This window comes from Heptranchias perlo, chromosome 1 (assembly GCF_035084215.1).
Source record: "Heptranchias perlo isolate sHepPer1 chromosome 1, sHepPer1.hap1, whole genome shotgun sequence".
Taxonomy (NCBI): domain Eukaryota; kingdom Metazoa; phylum Chordata; class Chondrichthyes; order Hexanchiformes; family Hexanchidae; genus Heptranchias; species Heptranchias perlo.
In genome coordinates, this window is record NC_090325.1 from 197,364,358 (window position 1) to 197,385,074 (window position 20,717).

Below are 20,717 nucleotides of genomic sequence, written 5' to 3' on the forward strand. Positions count from 1 at the left end.
CCCACTAAATAATACCCACTAAACAATACCCACTAAATAATACCCACTAAACAAAACCCACTAAACAATATCCACTAAACAAAACCCACTAAATAATACCCACTAAACAATACCCACTAAACAATACCCACTAAACAATACCCACTAAACAATACCCACTAAACAATATCCACTAAACAATACCCACTAAACAATACCCACTAAACAATACCCACTAAACAATATCCACTAAACAATACCCACTAAACAATACCCACTAAATAATATCCACTAAACAATACCCACTAAACAATATCCACTAAACAATACCCACTAAACAATATCCACTAAACAATACCCACTAAACAATACCCACTAAATAATACCCACTAAACAATACCCACTAAACAATACCCTCTAAACAATACCCACCAAACAATACCCACTAAATAATACCCTCTAAACAATACCCACTAAACAATACCCACTAAACAATATCCACCAAACAATATCCACTAAACAATATCCACTAAACAATACCCACTAAATAATACCCACTAAACAATACCCACTAAATAATACCCACTAAACAATATCCACTAAACAAAACCCACTAAATAATACCCACTAAACAATACCCACTAAACAATACCCACTAAACAATACCCACTAAACAATATCCACTAAACAATACCCACTAAACAATACCCACTAAATAATACCCACTAAACAATATCCACTAAACAAAACCCACTAAATAATACCCACTAAACAATACCCACTAAACAATACCCACTAAACAATACCCACTAAACAATATCCACCAAACAATATCCACTAAACAATATCCACTAAACAATACCCACTAAATAATACCCACTAAACAATATCCACCAAACAATATCCACTAAACAATATCCACTAAACAATACCCACTAAACAATATCCACTAAACAATATCCACTAAACAATACCCACTAAATAATACCCACTAAACAATATCCACCAAACAATATCCACTAAACAATATCCACTAAACAATACCCACTAAATAATACCCACTAAACAATACCCACTAAACAATACCCACTAAATAATACCCACTAAACAATACCCACTAAACAATACCCACTAAATAATATCCACTAAACAATATCCACTAAACAAAACCCACTAAACAATACCCACTAAACAATACCCACTAAACAATACCCACTAAACAATACCCACTAAATAATACCCACTAAACAATACCCACTAAATAATACCCACTAAACAAAACCCACTAAACAATATCCACTAAACAAAACCCACTAAATAATACCCACTAAACAATACCCACTAAACAATACCCACTAAACAATACCCACTAAACAATACCCACTAAACAATACCCACTAAACAATACCCACTAAATAATACCCACTAAACAATACCCACTAAATAATACCCACTAAACAAAACCCACTAAATAATACCCACTAAACAATACCCACTAAATAATACCCACTAAACAATACCCACTAAACAATACCCACTAAATAATATCCACTAAACAATATCCACTAAACAAAACCCACTAAATAATACCCACTAAACAATACCCACTAAATAATACCCACTAAACAAAACCCACTAAACAATACCCACTAAACAATACCCACTAAATAATACCCACTAAACAATATCCACTAAACAATATCCACTAAACAATATCCACTAAACAATACCCACTAAATAATATCCACTAAACAATATCCACTAAACAATATCCACTAAATAATACCCACTAAACAAAACCCACTAAATAATACCCACTAAACAATACCCACTAAACAATACCCACTAAACAATATCCACTAAACAATACCCACTAAACAATATCCACTAAATAATATCCACTAAATAATACCCACTAAACAATATCCACTAAACAATATCCACTAAACAATACCCACTAAACAATATCCACTAAACAATACCCACTAAACAATACCCACTAAACAATATCCACTAAACAATATCCACTAAACAATATCCACTAAACAATACCCACTAAACAATATCCACTAAACAATATCCACTAAACAATACCCACTAAACAATATCCACTAAACAATACCCACTAAACAATATCCACTAAACAATACCCACTAAACAATATCCACTAAACAATACCCACTAAACAATACCCACTAAACAATGCCCACTAAACAATATCCACTAAACAATATCCACTAAACAATATCCACTAAACAATACCCACTAAATAATACTCACTAAACAATATCCACTAAATAATATCCACTAAACAATACCCACTAAACAATATCCACTAAATAATACCCACTAAACACTATCCACTAAACAATACCCACTAAACAATATCCACTAAACAATACCCACTAAACAATACCCACTAAATAATACCCACTAAACAATATCCACTAAATAATATCCACTAAACAATACCCACTAAACAATACCCACTAAACAATACCCACTAAACAATACCCACTAAACAATACCCACTAAACAATATCCACTAAACAATACCCACTAAACAATACCCACTAAACAATACCCACTAAACAATATCCACTAAACAATATCCACTAAACAAAACCCACTAAATAATACCCACTAAACAATATCCACTAAATATCCACTAAACAATACCCACTAAACAATACCCACTAAACAATATCCACTAAACAATATCCACTAAACAATACCCACTAAACAATACCCACTAAATAATACCCACTAAACAATACCCACTAAATATCCACTAAACAATACCCACTAAACAATACCCACTAAACAATACCCACTAAACAATATCCACTAATTAATACCCACTAAACAACACCTTCCATCACTTTGCTGATGATTGAGGTAATTGGCCGGATTGGATTTGTGCTGTTTTGTATGGACAGGACATACATGGGCAATTTTCCACATTGTTGGGCAGATGCCAGTGTTGTAGCTATACTGGAACAGTTTGGATAGGGGTGCAGCTAGTTCTGGAGCATTATCTCATTGCTGTTTGTGGGATCTTGCTGTGTGCAAATTGGCTGCCATGTTTCCTACATTACAACAGTGACTACACTTCAAAAGTATGTCATTGGCTGTGAAGCACTTTGGGGCGTCCTGAGGTGGTGAAAGGTGCTGTAGAAATACAAGTTGTTTCTTTTTTCACTTTCAAGAAACTATTCTTGTTTTTTTATGGTATGATTGTTGACTGGTCTCTTTTTGTTGGGTTTTAGTACCCCCAAGCTCAATACCTTTGCTTACATAACTCTCTGTAACAGAGGATGGGACATTGTCCAGTTTCAGAGTATTCTGTCTGGCTGTGTTGTCTTGCTCAGGGGAGAAGGTGGTTATTGTAAGAGACCGGAGAAGAGTTCAGATTTTGCATAATCGATCAGCACTTCATGACTCTACTTGGCTTTTAGACCAATTGTTAGATTAGGTCAACGTCAGAGGGTTACCTCCTGGGATGGTTTGTTAACCTGTTCAGCAAACCAGAGATTTTACCTTGAAGTTTAACAGCATGCTCATTGGATGATAAGGGGCCATGTTTTCTGAGTGCTGGGCATTAGGCAGTGTGGAGAGGTTAGCGGCAGTGATTGTGTATATCCAGCAATGATTTGTGGTTCAGTCAGCAGTGATTGTGTATATCCAGCAATGATTTGTGGTTCAGTCAGCAGTGATTGTGTATATCCAGCAATGATTTGTGGTTCAGTCAGCAGTGATTGTGTACATCCAGCAATGGTTTGTGGTTCAGTCAGCGGTGCTTGAACTGTGGATATTAATCATTTCCCTCAGACTGTCAATCTTGGTATCCTCTCCAAACCATGTTCTCACGACCAATGATATAATTGGGACTCATGATCAAGGCTAGCAATAGGGTGAAGTCTCATAGTGTGGCCGCCTGGTTCACTGGATTCCTGGAGAAATGCCTGAACATGTCCTCCTCAGAAAGGTCTACTTGTCACCTCAATGATGCAGATGGCCATGGCATTGTGGTAAATACCCTCTTGTCCTTCCATACTCGGATGTTGGTCTTTATGTCTTAATGTTCACCAACACAATGGCACAAGCACAATGAGCTGAATGGCCTCCTTCTGTGCTCTGTAATTCTATGAGAATGGATCTAAATTCAGATACCATCTTTTGACAAAGACGTGACACAACCTCCTTATTCAGCGTGAATATCCCAATTTATTATATCGCCAACAAATCCAGGAAATTCAGCCAAGCCTGCTTATTTATCATTTTTTCCCCAAAAATCAATAGCAAGACATCAATAAAATGATGTTAATGTTAATGATTGTTCTTTGCAATTTTTGGTTTTTGGGAAGGTATTGTAACAAGAGCACAATAATCAGTGCAGGTACCAGCGGATGTCATGCGGCATCACTGGTGAACAATCTGGACCAAAGTAGTGATGTTTTAGCCTCTAACCTGTGTGGTGGAGGGAGAGGGGGGCAGGGGAGACGGGAAGGGGAGGGGAGAGGCAAGAGGGAGAGGGCGAGTGAGGGGGAGAGGGGGAGGGGCAACAGGGGGAGGGGAGAGGATAGTGGGTGTTGTCTAAATAGGCACACCCTGAGGTCAAACAGAGGCTAATTATTGTTGCTGTTGTAAGTTTCTCCAGATCGTGCTTGGGGAGAGGCCAGGTTTTCTCAATGTCAGTAAACGCAGCAGGATGTAACAGACACACTGGACACAAGACTTTTACAGCTTGTTTTCAGAATGTGGACCAGCAGCAGAGTCATGCCTGCCAGCCAGAAACATCGGGAAGGTTTGGGCATTGTGTCTGCAATTTCCTGATATGCTCAGTATTGAGGCAGGGCTTCTTACCTGTTGTGAACATTTGGAAAATCAGCCTCTGTTTGCATAGACATGTAACCAGCTGGCTTTTGTAAAATGGATATAGAGACACTGGAGAAGGTGCAAAAAAGATTTACAAGGATAATACCAGAACTGAGAGGTTATACCTATCAGGAAAGATTGAACAGGCTGGGGCTCTTTTCTCTAGAAAAGAGAAGGCTGAGGGGTGACCTGATAGAGGTCATTAAGATAATGATAAGGTTTGATAGGGTAGACATAGAGAAAATGTTTCCACTTGTGGGGGAGACCAGAACTTGGGGCCATTAATATAAGATAGTCACTAATAAATCCAATAGGGAATTCAGGAGAAACTTCTTTACCCAGAGAGTGGTGAGAATGTGGAACTCGCTCCCACAAGGAGTAGTTAAGGCGAATAGCATAGATGCATTTAAGGGGAAGCTGGATAAACACATGAGGGAGAAAGGAATAGAAGGATATGCTGATAGGGTGAGATGAAGAGGGGAGGGAGGAGGCTCGCGTGGAGCATAAACACCAGCATAGACCAGTTGGGCCAAATGGCCTGTTTCTGTGCTGTACATTCTACATAAGTTTTGTGATTAAATATTTCAGCAGCTTTACCTGTTAACATGTTCGAATGTAGGAAGATATCCACATTATAAACTTCAGCTCTGTTACATTATGAGGCGAGTCAACAATTTAAGCCAGAAATGGAAACAGGTCTGAAACTGAGCATCGAAGAACGAGATATTGACAAGGTCTCAACCTTGTTCCCTTCATCATGATTATTCTTTGCTTTCAAACTTAAATTGCTCAGTCAATAAAAAATCCAATATTTTCCAATTTTGAAACTGAAATCATGATGTTAACTATATCATTGGCTTTCTTGAGACCGAGAGAGATATGTCCACATTTTTCTATTTGGCCACAGACAATATAACCTCCTGTCAGTAACTGTAAACACTAAACCAGATTCTCTTTGACTGACGAGTTTGGTTTTCAGCAAGTAATCATATACTTGGAAAAGTAACGACAGTGGGAAGGCCGATATTGAGTAGATTTTCAGTGGAATCATAGACTGATACAGCGCAGAAGGAGCCATTCGGCCCATCATGCCTGTGCTGGCTCTTTGAAAGAGCTATCCAATTAGTCCCACTCCCCTGCCCTTTCTCCATAGCCCTGCAAATTTTCCTTCAAATATTTATCCAATTCCTTTTTGAAAGCCATGATTGAATCTGCTTCCACCACCCTTTCAGGCAGCAAATTGCAGATCATAACAACTCGCTGTGTAAACAAAATTCTCCTAATCTCCCCTCTGGTTCTTTTGCTAATTATCTTAAATCTGTGCCGTCTAATTACCAACCCTTCTGCCACTGGAAACAGTTTCTCCTTATTTACTCTATCAAAACCCTTCATGATTTTGAACACCTCGATCAAATCTTCCCTTAACCTTTGCAGTAATTGCAGATTATATGAAGGAGGACAATCTTTGGCTGTTTTCCAATCAGTTGAAAGGTTCCTCAATGATGGCGGAGTCCAGCACATGAGTCCAAAAGACAAGGCGTTTGCAACCATCTTCAGCCAGAAGTGCCGAGTAGATGATTCATCTCAGCCTCCTCCCGATATCCCCACCATCACAGAAGCCAGTCTTCAGCCAATTCGATTCACTCCACGTGATATCAAGAAATGGCTGAGTGCACTGGATACAGCAAAGGTTATGGGCCCCGACAACATCCCAGCTGTAGTGCTGGAGACTTGTGCTCCAGAACTAGCCTCGCCTCTAGCCAAACTGTTCCAGTGCAGCTACAACACTGGCATCTACCCGACAATGTGGAAAATTGCCCAGGTATGTCCTGTCCACAAAAAGCAGGACAAATCCAATCCGGCCAATTACCGCCCCATCAGTCTACTCTCAATCATCAGCAAAATGATGGAAGGTGTCGTCGACAGTGCTATCAAGCGGCACTTACTCACCAATAACCTGCTCACCGATGCTCAGTTTGGGTTCCGCCAGGACCACTCGGCTCCAGACCTCATTACAGCCTTGGTCCAAACATGGACAAAAGAGCTGAATTCCAGAGGTGAGGTGAGAGTGACTGCCCTTGACATCAAGGCAGCATTTGACCAAGTGTGGCACCAAGGAGCCCTAGTAAAATTGAAGTCAATGGGAATCAAGGGGAAAACTCTCCAGTGGCTGGAGTCATACCTAACACAAAGGAAGATGGTAGTGGTTGTTGGAGACCAATCATCTCAGCCCCAGAACATTGCTGCAGGAGTTCCTCAGGGCAGTGTCCTAGGCCCAACCATCTTCAGCTGCTTCATCAATAACCTTCCCTCCATCATAAGGTCAGAAATGGGGATGTTCGCTGATGATTGCAGAGTGTTTAGTTCCATTCGCAACCCCTCAGATAACGAAGCAGTACGAGCCCGCATGCAGCAAGACCTGGACAACATCCAGACTTGGGCTGACAAGCGGCAAGTAACATTCGCGCCAGACAAGTGCCAGGCAAAGACCATCTCCAACAAGAGAGAGTCTAACCACCTCCCCTTGACATTCAACGGCATTACCATCACCGAATCCCCCACCATCAACATCCTGGGGGTCACCATTGACCAGAACTTAACTGGACCAGCCATATAAATACTGTGGCTACAAGAGCAGGTCAGAGGCTGGGTATTCTGCGGCGAGTGACTCACCTCCTGACTCCCCAAAGCCTTTCCACCATCTACAAGGCACAAGTCAGGAGTGTGAAGGAATACTCTCCACTTTCCTGGATGAGTGCAGCTCCAACAACACTTAAGATGCTCGACACCATCCAGGACAAAGCAGCCCGCTTGATTGGCACCCCATCCACCACCCTAAACATTCACTCCCTTCACCACCGGTGCACAGTGGCTGCTGTGTGTACCATCCACAGGATGCACTGCAGCAACTCGCCAAGGCTTCTTTGACAGCACCTCCCAAACCCGCGACCTCTACCACCTAGAAGGGCAAGAGCAGCAGGCACATGGGAACAACACCACCTGCACGTTCCCCTCCAAGTCACACACCATCCCGACTTGGAAATATATCGCCGTTCCTTCATCGTCGCTGGGTCAAAATCCTGGAACTCCCTTCCTAACAGCACTGTGGGAGAACCTTCACCACATGGACTGCAGTGGTTCAAGAAGGCGGCTCACCACCACCTTCTCAAGGGCAATTAGGGATGGGCAATAAACGCTGGCCTTGCCAGCGACGCCCACATCCCATGTATGAATTTAAAAAAACCCTATCTGTTCCCCTTAATATTTTATAAACTTCGATCAGATCACCCTTTAACCTTCGAAACTCTAGAGAATACAACCCCAATTTGTGTAATCTCTCCTCGTAACTTAACCCTTGAAGTCCGGGTATCATTCTAGTAAACCTACGCTGCACTCCCTCCAAGGCCAATATGTCCTTCCGAAGGTGCGGTGCCCAGAACTGCTCACAGTACTCCAGGTGTGGTCTAACCAGGGTTTTGTATAGCTGCAGCATAACTTCTGCCCCCTTGTACTCTAGTCCTCTAGATATGAAGGCCAGCATCCTGTGCTCCTAATAGTGAGCATTGGTCAGAGATATAGCTTCAACACTTTAACGCCAATTCTTCGACTTGTGCTCTCATTGCCCTGGGCTCCCCACCAGGTGAACAGCATCACTCAATAAACCCCAAAGAGCTTGATTATGGATGTCGGTCTATTTGTATTTCTGACCATTTGCGGAAGATTTTATGGTCAGTTGCAAGAGATAAAACGAGTTAATTACACAACATCAAAAAAATGCATCCGATCCTCCCAGACTGCACTTCAGCTCTCCTTTCACTTATTACAAATTTGTTTTCGGGATATGGGAGTTGTTGGCAGGGCCGGCATTCTTGCCCATCCTTAGTTGCCCTGAAAAGGTGGTGCTGGGCCTTTGCCTTGAATCACTGCAGTCCAAGTGGTGATGGTGTTAGGGAGGGAATTCCAGGATCCAGCGACAATGAAGGAACAGCGATATATGTCCATGTCAGGATGGTGTGTGATTTGGAGAGGAACTTGCAGACGGTGGTGTTCCCATGACATTGTTGGCCTTGTCCTTCTCAGTGGAAGTGGTCACAGAGGAGGGAGGTGCTGTCAAAGTGACCTTGGTGAGGTGCTGCAGTTTCTCCTGTAGTTTGTACACACTGCAGTCACTGCTGGTGATGGAGGGGGCGGATACTGAGTCTCATGGTACGGGCACCAATCAAGCAAACTGCTCTGTTCTGGATGGCGTCAAGCTTCTCAATGTTATTGTGTCTGCGCCCATCCAGGCAAGCAGTAAGTTTACCATCACACTGATGGACTTTGCTCGATTTCAGGGAAGAGGCAACCAAACAAAAGTGAAGTTGTGATAACCAATTTTATAATTTTCAATCCTATTTGCTGACAGATATTAAGCAGCTTTCTTTGGAGGAGTTAACGCAGTATTAATTTCAATTTTGCAATTTTCAATTGACCCTCAGCCTCACCAGCTCTTTGGGGGAGAGAGTTCCAGATTTCCCCTCCGTCCTGTCCCCCTCCGCACCTCGGTTTTAAAATTCTCATCCTTGTAGTCAATTCCCTCGTAGATCTCTGCTCTCCTCCAATTCTGGCCTCTTGCACATCCCCAATTTTAATCGCTTCATCATTGGCGGCCGTGCCTTCAGCTGCCTAGACCCCAAGCTCTGGAATTCCCTCCCTAAACCTCTCCGTCTCTCTCTCTCTCTCTCCTCCTTTAAGACGCTCCTTAAAACCTACCTCTTTGACCAAGCTTTTGGTCACCTGTCCTAATATCTCCTTATGTGGCTCAGTGTCAAATTTAGTTTGATAATCGCTCCGGTGAAACGCCCTGGGACGTTTTACTACATTAAAGATGCTATATAAATGCAGGTAGTTGTTGTTGTTTATAAAATTTGTCTAGAAATAATATATTGTTTGTATATATAATTCAATAATATAATACAGTATTTAGAGAACAGGGCGACATATCACCTCAAAGTGCAGCTTTCCATTCGATGAACGGTGTCTTGGATATAGGTTTAAACAACCTTGAGTGAATCAACGGCAATGACAGAACCAATAAAACTGAACAGCTCTGCCAGGAAATAAATGTAACACAAAATTATGGTAAGAAATGAAAAGAAGCTCCCAGTACAGAGAAGGCCAATCAGACCACACAGTCACTAACATTACTGCTATTGCAATCAGCACAAGTATCACATTACTCCCCACACTGCATCACGTCACTCCCCGCACTGCATCACGTCACTCCCCACACTGCATCTCGTCACTCCCCACACTGCATCACGTCACTCCCCACACTGCATCTCGTCACTCCCCACACTGCAACTCGTCACTCCCCGCACTGCATCTCGTCACTCCCCACACTGCATCACGTCACTTCCCACACTGCATCTCGTCACTCCCCGCACTGCATCTCGTCACTCCCCGCACTGCATCTCGTCACTCCCCGCACTGCATCACGTCACTCCCCACACTGCATCACGTCACTCCCCACACTGCATCACGTCACTCCCCACACTGCATCTCGTCACTCCCCACACTGCATCACGTCACTCCCCACACTGCATCACGTCACTCCCCACACTGCATCTCGTCACTCCCCGCACTGCATCTCGTCACTCCCCACACTGCATCTCGTCACTCCCCACACTGCATCTCGTCACTCCCCACACTGCATCACGTCACTCCCCACACTGCATCACGTCACTTCCCGCACTGCATCACGTCACTCCCCGCACTGCATCACGTCACTCCCCACACTGCATCTCGTCACTCCCCACACTGCATCTCGTCACTCCCCACACTGCATCACGTCACTCCCCGCACTGCATCACGTCACTCCCCACACTGCATCACGTCACTCCCCGCACTGCATCTCGTCACTCCACACACTGCATCACGTCACTCCCCACACTGCATCACGTCACTCCCCACACTGCATCACGTCACTTCCCGCACTGCATCTCGTCACTCCACACACTGCATCACGTCACTCCCCACACTGCATCACGTCACTCCCCGCACTGCATCACGTCACTCCCCACACTGCATCACGTCACTCCCCACACTGCATCACGTCACTTCCCGCACTGCATCTCGTCACTCCACACACTGCATCTCGTCACTCTCCACACTGCAACTCGTCACTCCCCGCACTGCATCTCGTCACTCCCCACACTGCATCACGTCACTCCCCACACTGCATCACGTCACTCCCCACACTGCATCTCGTCACTCCCCACACTGCATCACGTCACTCCCCACACTGCATCACGTCACTCCCCTAAATGCATCACGTCACTCCCCACACTGCATCTCGTCACTCCCCACACTGCATCACGTCACTCCCCTAAATGCATCACGTCACTCCCCACACTGCATCTCGTCACTCCCCACACTGCATCACGTCACTCCCCACACTGCATCTCGTCACTCCCCACACTGCATCACGTCACTCCCCACACTGCATCACGTCACTCCCAGCACTGCAACTCGTCACTCCCCACACTGCATCTCGTCACTCCCCACACTGCATCACGTCACTCCCCACACTGTATCACTGCGCTCCCCACACTGTATCGCAGCACTTCCCACACTGCATCTCGTCACTCCACACACTGCATCACGTCACTCCCCACACTGCATCTCGTCACTCCACACACTGCATCTCGTCACTCCACACACTGCATCTCGTCACTCCCCGCGCTGCATCACGTCACTCCCCACACTGCATCTCGTCACTCCCCACACTGTATCACGTCACTCCCCACACTGCATCTCGTCACTCCCCACACTGCATCACGTCACTCCCCACACTGCATCTCGTCACTCTCCACACTGCATCTCGTCACTCCCCACACTGCATCTCGTCACTCTCCACACTGCATCTCGTCACTCCCCGCGCTGCATCACGTCACCCCCCACACTGCATCTCGTCACTCCACACACTGCATCTCGTCACTCCCCACACTGCATCTCGTCACTCCCCGCACTGTATCGCAATACTCCCCACACTGTATCACTCCGCTCCCCACACTGTATCGCAGCACTCCCCACACTGCATCTCGTCACTCCCCACACTGTATCGCAGCACTCCCCACACTGTATCGCAATACTCCCCACACTGTATCGCAGCACTCCCCACACTGTATTGCAGTACTCCCCACACTGCATCTCGTCACTCCCCACACTGTATTGCAGTACTCCCCACACTGCATCTCGTCACTCCCCACACTGTATCGCAGCACTCCCCACACTGCATCTCGTCACTCCCCACACTGTATCGCAGTACTCCCCACACTGTATCGCAGCACTCCCCACACTGTATCGCAGCACTCCCCACACTGTATTGCAGTACTCCCCACACTGTATCGCAGCACTCCCCACACTGTATTGCAGTACTCCCCACACTGTATCGCAGCACTCCCCACACTGTATTGCAGTACTCCCCACACTGTATCGCAGCACTCCCCACACTGTATCGCAGCACTCCCCACACTGTATCGCAATACTCCCCACACTGTATTGCAGCACTCCCCACACTGTATTGCAGTACTCCCCACACTGTATCGCAATACTCCCCACACTGTATCGCAGCACTCCCTGCACTGTATTGCAGCACTCCCCACACTGTATTGCAGTACTCCCCACACTGTATCGCAGCACTCCCCACACTGTATTGCAGCACTCCCCACACTGTATTGCAGTACTCCCCACACTGTATTGCAGCACTCCCCACACTGTATCGCAATACTCCCCACACTGTATTGCAGCACTCCCCACACTGTATTGCAGTACTCCCCACACTGTATCGCAATACTCCCCACACTGTATCGCAGCACTCCCCACACTGTATCGCAATACTCCCCGCACTGTATCGCAGCACTCCCCGCACTGTATCGCAATACTCCCCGCACTGTATCGCAATACTCCCCGCACTGTATCGCAGCACTCCCCGCACTGCAGAGCAAGGGGACAGTTCAGGAAGCACTGCTTCATACAAAGAGTGATTATTACCTGCAGTGGGCTCAAGGTGGGTTTGTTGAGACAAAACTCTGGAGTCACTGATCTGGACAAGGGGACTCCTGCTCCTATTTCTTATGTTCTTATTCAAAAGGCTGTGATGGGGGATTGTAGGTTTCTGTACAACGATGAGCTAGATCGGACAAATAGTCTCCCTTATCTGTACTTTTCTTTGTGAATGCTAAGAGGCTTAAGGTGAAAGGACTTTTTTTGAGCATTCATAACATGTGGGTAAGACAGACAAGCCTTCCTACTTCATCAGAATCTTCAAAATAAAATCTGACTGTGTCCTGTCAGTTTGAGATTGGGGTCCTGTTCAGCAAAGGTCTTGTAAAGCCCACGATAAAATACAAATGCTACAATCGCAGACTACGATACTCAGCCGGCAGTGACCCTCCCACAGACAGATTGTTACCTTGTGTCTTGATAGATTCTTGGATTTTCCGAGTTCCGGGAATGCCAGGGTTAACATTCCCCATTCCCTCCCGATCACTCTCTGAGATAACCTGCCATTATGTAAAACAGTCTCTGGGTTTGTAAAAATACACAAGGGTTTGAGCAATGAAGCAATTTCTGTCCATCGTCTCAAGGCAACTTTGAAATATCGATTATAACTTAGGTCAGCACCAATCTGTCTCAGACTTTCCGGGACACGGCCTCGTCCCCTTCTTGTGACGTTGGAGGTACCAACAGTATATAAAATGTGACTGATTAGCAAGGTTCATCGGTAACCTGGACAATGGGATCACTCAACTGTGCCTTGAGGCAGAGTAGAGAATGTGAGTGAGCATGAGGTCAGGTGATGTGTAGCCATGGGTGAATGGAATTGTAGAGAGGACCAACCAGTGGTTGAAATGGATGTAAACAGCGTGTAATATATTCAAACCATTCAACTGAAAGACGTCTGATGGAGCAGGTCTGAGGATGTGTGTTGTTAAAATGATGAGTGATATGGAGTACCCCAATGAACTGCACTATAGTGTGCGACTGAGCTTAAACTAAGTGAGACATCTGTTTTCTGGTGTATCACACTGCGTTAGCTTGTAACACTAATGTGTGTGTCACTGTATTTACATTCAGTCACAACACGAGGAAGCTGTGGTGAGCACAGGGGTGGGCTGTGAAACTAAATCCTGAGCTCTGCTCAGTAAAAGACACCTGCTCCAGAATTAGGATCCAGTTAAAGCAAAGATATCAGGAGCTCCAACCAGCTGCACGAGAGCAGAAGGTGAGAAACCACATTACTCACAACTAGGAGACAACTGATGAGGGAGCTCGCCATGTTTGGTGAATAATTGAGATGGTAACTGTGTTAAATAGTTAACTAGCGCAGGCTACCAGTCAAACTGTTAAATAGTTAACTAGTAGGAGTCACCAACCAAACTGTGTTAAATAGTTAACTAGCGCAGGCTACCAGTCAAACTGTTAAATAGTTAACTAGTAGGAGTCACCAACCAAACTGTGTTAAATAGTTAACTAGCACAGCTTCCATACCAGCAAAATGCAGACAAATAGTGAATAAACCCACCATAGAAATTCCAGACTTAACTCCGTCGGACGTGTTTCAGCCTGAAAATTTGAAATGGAATCAGAATTATTCAAATTGAAGGAAGCACCTCGATCATTAATTGTACTCGTGATGAGACGGCAGCAAATGTTCCTTCCTTTGTGAGAGATGAAGTGGGGGGGGGGGTGAGGGATGTGGGGGGGGTGAGGGATGGAGGGGGGGGTGAGGGATGAAGGGGGGGTGGGAGATGAAGGGAGGGTGGGAGATGAAGGGGGGGTGAGGGATGAAGGGAGGGTGGGAGATGAAGGGGGGGTGAGGGATGAAGGGGGGGGTGAGGGATGAAGGGGGGGTGAGGGATGAAGGGGGGGTGAGGGATGAAGGGAGGGTGGGAGATGAAGGGAGGGTGGGAGATGAAGGGGGGGTGAGGGATGAAGGGGGGGGTGAGGGATGAAGGGGGGGGTGAGGGATGAAGGGAGGGTGGGAGATGAAGGGGGGGTGAGGGATGAAGGGGGGGGTGAGGGATGAAGGGGGGGTGAGGGATGAAGGGGGGGGGTGAGGGATGAAGGGAGGGTGGGAGATGAAGGGAGGGTGGGAGATGAAGGGGGGTGGGAGATGAAGGGGGGGTGAGGGATGAAGGGGGGGGTGAGGGATGAAGGGAGGGTGGGAGATGAAGGGGGGGTGAGGGATGAAGGGGGGGGTGAGGGATGAAGGGGGGGGTGAGGGATGAAGGGAGGGTGGGAGATGAAGGGGGGGTGAGGGATGAAGGGGGGGGTGAGGGATGAAGGGGGGGTGGGAGATGAAGGGAGGGTGGGAGATGAAGGGGGGTGGGAGATGAAGGGGGGGTGAGGGATGAAGGGGGGGGTGGGAGATGAAGGGGGGGTGAGGGATGAAGGGAGGGTGGGAGATGAAGGGGGGGTGAGGGATGAAGGGAGGGTGGGAGATGAAGGGAGGGTGGGAGATGAAGGGGGGTGGGAGATGAAGGGGGGGGTGAGGGATGAAGGGGGGGGTGAGGGATGAAGGGAGGGTGGGAGATGAAGGGGGGGTGAGGGATGAAGGGAGGGTGGGAGATGAAGGGGGGGTGAGGGATGAAGGGGGGGGTGAGGGATGAAGGGGGGGGTGAGGGATGAAGGGAGGGTGGGAGATGAAGGGAGGGTGGGAGATGAAGGGGGGGTGGGAGATGAAGGGGGGGTGAGGGATGAAGGGGGGGTGGGAGATGAAGGGAGGGTGGGAGATGAAGGGAGGGTGGGAGATGAAGGGGGGTGGGAGATGAAGGGAGGGTGGGAGATGAAGGGAGGGTGGGAGATGAAGGGGGGGTGGGAGATGAAGGGGGGGGTGAGGGATGAAGGGAGGGTGGGAGATGAAGGGAGGGTGGGAGATGAAGGGGGGGTGGGAGATGAAGGGGGGGTGAGGGATGAAGGGGGGGTGGGAGATGAAGGGAGGGGTGGGAGATGAAGGGGGGTGGGAGATGAAGGGGGGGTGAGGGATGAAGGGAGGGTGGGAGATGAAGGGGGGGTGGGAGATGAAGGGGGGGTGGGAGATGAAGGGGGGGTGAGGGATGAAGGGGGGTGGGAGATGAAGGGAGGGTGGGAGATGAAGGGGGGGTGAGAGATGAAGGGGGGGGTGAGGGATGAAGGGAGGGTGAGGGATGAAGGGGGGGGTGAGAGATGAAGGGGGGGGTGAGGGATGAAGGGGGGGTGAGGGATGAAGGGAGGGTGGGAGATGAAGGGGGGGTGGGAGATGAAGGGGGGGTGAGGGATGAAGGGGGGGGTGAGGGATGAAGGGAGGGTGGGAGATGAAGGGGGGGTGGGAGATGAAGGGGGGGGTGAGGGATGAAGGGGGGTGGGAGATGAAGGGGGGGTGGGAGATGAAGGGGGGGTGGGAGATGAAGGGGGGGGTGAGGGATGAAGGGAGGGTGGGAGATGAAGGGGGGGTGGGAGATGAAGGGGGGGTGGGAGATGAAGGGGGGGTGGGAGATGAAGGGGGGGTGAGGGATGAAGGGAGGGTGGGAGATGAAGGGGGGGCTGAGGGATGAAGGGAGGGTGGGAGATGAAGGGGGGTGGGAGATGAAGGGGGGGTGGGAGATGAAGGGAGGGTGGGAGATGAAGGGGGGGTGGGAGATGAAGGGGGGGGGTGGGAGATGAAGGGAGGGTGGGAGATGAAGGGGGGTGGGAGATGAAGGGGGGTGGGAGATGAAGGGAGGGTGGGAGATGAAGGGAGGGTGGGAGATGAAGGGGGGGTGGGAGATGAAGGGGGGTGGGAGATGAAGGGAGGGTGGGAGATGAAGGGAGGGTGGGAGATGAAGGGGGGTGGGAGATGAAGGGGGGGTGAGGGATGAAGGGAGGGTGGGAGATGAAGGGAGGGTGGGAGATGAAGGGGGGGTGGGAGATGAAGGGGGGGTGAGGGATGAAGGGGGGGTGAGGGATGAAGGGGGGGTGGGAGATGAAGGGAGGGGTGAGGGATGAAGGGAGGGTGGGAGATGAAGGGAGGGTGGGAGATGAAGGGAGGGTGGGAGATGAAGGGGGGTGGGAGATGAAGGGAGGGTGGGAGATGAAGGGAGGGTGGGAGATGAAGGGGGGTGGGAGATGAAGGGAGGGTGGGAGATGAAGGGGGGGGTGGGAGATGAAGGGGGGGTGAGGGATGAAGGGAGGGTGGGAGATGAAGGGAGGGTGGGAGATGAAGGGGGGTGGGAGATGAAGGGGGGGTGAGGGATGAAGGGGGGGTGGGAGATGAAGGGAGGGGTGAGGGATGAAGGGGGGGTGGGAGATGAAGGGGGGGTGAGGATGAAGGGGGGGGTGAGGGATGAAGGGGGGGTGGGAGATGAAGGGGGGGTGAGGGATGAAGGGAGGGTGGGAGATGAAGGGAGGGTGGGAGATGAAGGGAGGGTGGGAGATGAAGGGGGGTGAGGGATGAAGGGGGGGGTGGGAGATGAAGGGAGGGTGGGAGATGAAGGGAGGGGTGAGGGATGAAGGGAGGGTGGGAGATGAAGGGAGGGTGGGAGATGAAGGGAGGGTGGGAGATGAAGGGGGGGTGAGGGATGAAGGGGGGGTGGGAGATGAAGGGAGGGTGGGAGATGAAGGGAGGGTGGGAGATGAAGGGAGGGTGGGAGATGAAGGGAGGGTGGGAGATGAAGGGGGGGTGAGGGATGAAGGGAGGGTGGGAGATGAAGGGGGGTGGGAGATGAAGGGAGGGTGGGAGATGAAGGGGGGTGGGAGATGAAGGGAGGGTGGGAGATGAAGGGAGGGTGGGAGATGAAGGGAGGGTGGGAGATGAAGGGGGGGTGAGGGATGAAGGGGGGGTGGGAGATGAAGGGAGGGTGGGAGATGAAGGGGGGTGGGAGATGAAGGGAGGGTGGGAGATGAAGGGGGGGTGAGGGATGAAGGGGGGGTGGGAGATGAAGGGAGGGTGGGAGATGAAGGGAGGGTGGGAGATGAAGGGAGGGTGGGAGATGAAGGGAGGGGTGGGAGATGAAGGGGGGGTGGGAGATGAAGGGAGGGTGGGAGATGAAGGGGGGGTGAGGGATGAAGGGAGGGTGGGAGATGAAGGGGGGTGGGAGATGAAGGGAGGGTGGGAGATGAAGGGGGGTGGGAGATGAAGGGAGGGTGGGAGATGAAGGGAGGGTGGGAGATGAAGGGAGGGGTGGGAGATGAAGGGGGGGTGGAGATGAAGGGAGGGTGGGAGATGAAGGGGGGGTGAGGGATGAAGGGAGGGTGGGAGATGAAGGGAGGGTGGGAGATGAAGGGAGGGTGGGAGATGAAGGGGGGGTGAGGGATGAAGGGGGGGTGAGGGATGAAGGGAGGGTGGGAGATGAAGGGGGGGTGAGGGATGAAGGGGGGGTGAGGGATGAAGGGAGGGTGGGAGATGAAGGGGGGGTGAGGGATGAAGGGGGGGTGAGGGATGAAGGGGGGGTGAGGGATGAAGGGGGGGTGAGGGATGAAGGGGGGGTGAGGGATGAAGGGGGGTGGGAGATGAAGGGGGGGTGGGAGATGAAGGGGGGTGAGGGATGAAGGGGGGGGTGGGAGATGAAGGGGGGGGTGAGGGATGAAGGGAGGGTGAGGGATGAAGGGGGGGTGAGGGATGAAGGGGGGTGAGGGATGAAGGGGGGGTGAGGGATGAAGGGGGGGTGAGGGATGAAGGGGGGGTGAGGGATGAAGGGGGGGTGAGGGATGAAGGGGGGTGGGAGATGAAGGGGGGGTGGGAGATGAAGGGGGGGTGGGAGATGAAGGGGGGGGTGAGGGATGAAGGGGGGGTGGGAGATGAAGGGGGGGGTGAGGGATGAAGGGAGGGTGAGGGATGAAGGGGGGGTGAGGGATGAAGGGAGGGTGGGAGATGAAGGGGGGGTGGGAGATGAAGGGAGGGTGGGAGATGAAGGGGGGGTGAGGATGAAGGGGGGGTGAGGGATGAAGGGGGGGTGAGGGATGAAGGGGGGGTGAGGGATGAAGGGGGGTGAGGGATGAAGGGGGTGGGAGATGAAGGGGGGGTGGGAGATGAAGGGGGGGTGAGGGATGAAGGGGGGGTGGGAGATGAAGGGGGGGGTGAGGGATGAAGGGAGGGTGGGAGATGAAGGGGGGGGGTGGGAGATGAAGGGGGGTGGGAGATGAAGGGGGGGTGGGAGATGAAGGGGGGGTGGGAGATGAAGGGGGGGTGAGGGATGAAGGGAGGGTGGGAGATGAAGGGGGGTGGGAGATGAAGGGGGGTGGGAGATGAAGGGAGGGTGGGAGATGAAGGGGGGGTGGGAGATGAAGGGGGGGTGAGGGATGAAGGGGGGGTGGGAGATGAAGGGGGGGTGAGGGATGAAGGGAGGGTGGGAGATGAAGGGGGGTGGGAGATGAAGGGAGGGTGGGAGATGAAGGGGGGGTGGGAGATGAAGGGGGGGTGAGGGATGAAGGGGGGGTGGAGATGAAGGGAGGGGTGAGGGATGAAGGGAGAGGTGGGAGATGAAGGGGGGGGTGGGAGATGAAGGGGGGTGGGAGATGAAGGGAGGGTGGGAGATGAAGGGGGGGTGGAGATGAAGGGGGGTGGAGATGAAGGGGGGGGTGAGGGATGAAGGAGGGTGGGAGATGAAGGGGGGGTGGGAGATGAAGGGGGTGTGAGGGATGAAGGGAGGGTGGGAGATGAAGGGGGGGTGAGGGATGAAGGGGGGTGGGAGATGAAGGGGGGGTGAGGGATGAAGGGGGGGGTGAGGGATGAAGGGAGGGTGAGGGATGAAGGGGGGGTGAGGGATGAAGGGGGGGGTGAGGGATGAAGGGGGGGTGAGGGATGAAGGGGGGTGAGGGATGAAGGGGGTGTGTGAGGGATGAAGGGGGGGGTGAGGGATGAAGGGGGGGTGAGGGATGAAGGGGGGGTGAGGGATGAAGGGGGGGGGTGAGGGATGAAGGGGGGGTGGGAGATGAAGGGGGGGTGAGGGATGAAGGGGGGTGGGAGATGAAGGGGGGTGAGGGATGAAGGGGGGGTGGGAGATGAAGGGGGGGTGGGAGATGAAGGGGGGGGTGAGGGATGAAGGGGGGGTGAGGGATGAAGGGGGGGTGGGAGATGAAGGGGGGGTGAGGGATGAAGGGAGGGTGGGAGATGAAGGGGGGTGGGAGATGAAGGGGGTGTGAGGGATGAAGGGAGGGTGAGGGATGAAGGGGGGGTGAGGGATGAAGGGGGGGTGAGGGATGAAGGGGGGTGGGAGATGAAGGGGGGGTGAGGGATGAAGGGGGGTGAGGGATGAAGGGAGGGTGAGGGATGAAGGGGGGGTGAGGGATGAAGGGGGGGGTGAGGGATGAAGGGAGGGTGGGAGATGAAGGGGGGGTGAGGGATGAAGGGGGGGTGAGGGATGAAGGGAGGGTGAGGGATGAAGGGGGGGTGAGGGATGAAGGGAGGGTGGGAGATGAAGGGAGGGTGGGAGATGAAGGGGGGGGTGAGGGATGAAGGGGGGGTGGAGATGATCGGGGGGGTGAGGGATGAAGGGGGGGGTGAGGGATGAAGGGGGGTGAGGATGAAGGGGGGGTGAGGGATGAAGGGAGGGTGGGAGTGAAGGGGGGGTGAGGGATGAAGGGGGGGTGGGAGATGAAGGGGGGGGTGAGGGATGAAGGGGGGGTGGAGATGAAGGGGGGGTGAGGGATGAAGGGGGGGGTGGGAGATCCCTCTCTGGAGTGAACAGCAATAAAATTAACCAGAGGGAGAAAATACTCTGACACTTACAGCAATGTTGTAAAATGGGTGATATCAGATTGGCCGCCCGTTACACACCCGCCCCGTTACACACCCCGCCCGTTACACACCCGCCCGTTATACACCCCCCCCATTATACACCCCGCCATTATACACCCAA

The 20,717-nt window shown here is 50.6% G+C and overlaps 1 protein-coding gene and 1 long non-coding RNA gene across 4 annotated transcripts in view; one reads left to right on the forward strand and one right to left on the reverse strand.

Moving 5' to 3' along the window:
- Positions 1-13,562, reverse strand: part of LOC137306841 (uncharacterized) — a 37,286-nt gene extending 23,724 nt beyond the window's left edge. For 2 of the 3 annotated variants that reach the window (XR_010958961.1, XR_010958956.1), the window contains exons 1-2: positions 13,313-13,562; positions 9,844-9,946 (exon numbers count right to left, since the gene is read on the reverse strand). This is a non-coding gene — a long non-coding RNA (uncharacterized lncRNA). Of the gene's footprint in view, positions 1-9,843; positions 9,947-12,891; positions 13,286-13,312 lie in introns of those variants that run through there. The other variant, XR_010958966.1, reaches the window with a different exon arrangement.
- LOC137306759 (complexin-1) overlaps positions 1-20,717 on the forward strand; it is a 243,151-nt gene that overhangs the window by 147,842 nt on the left and 74,592 nt on the right. The window lies entirely within an intron of this gene.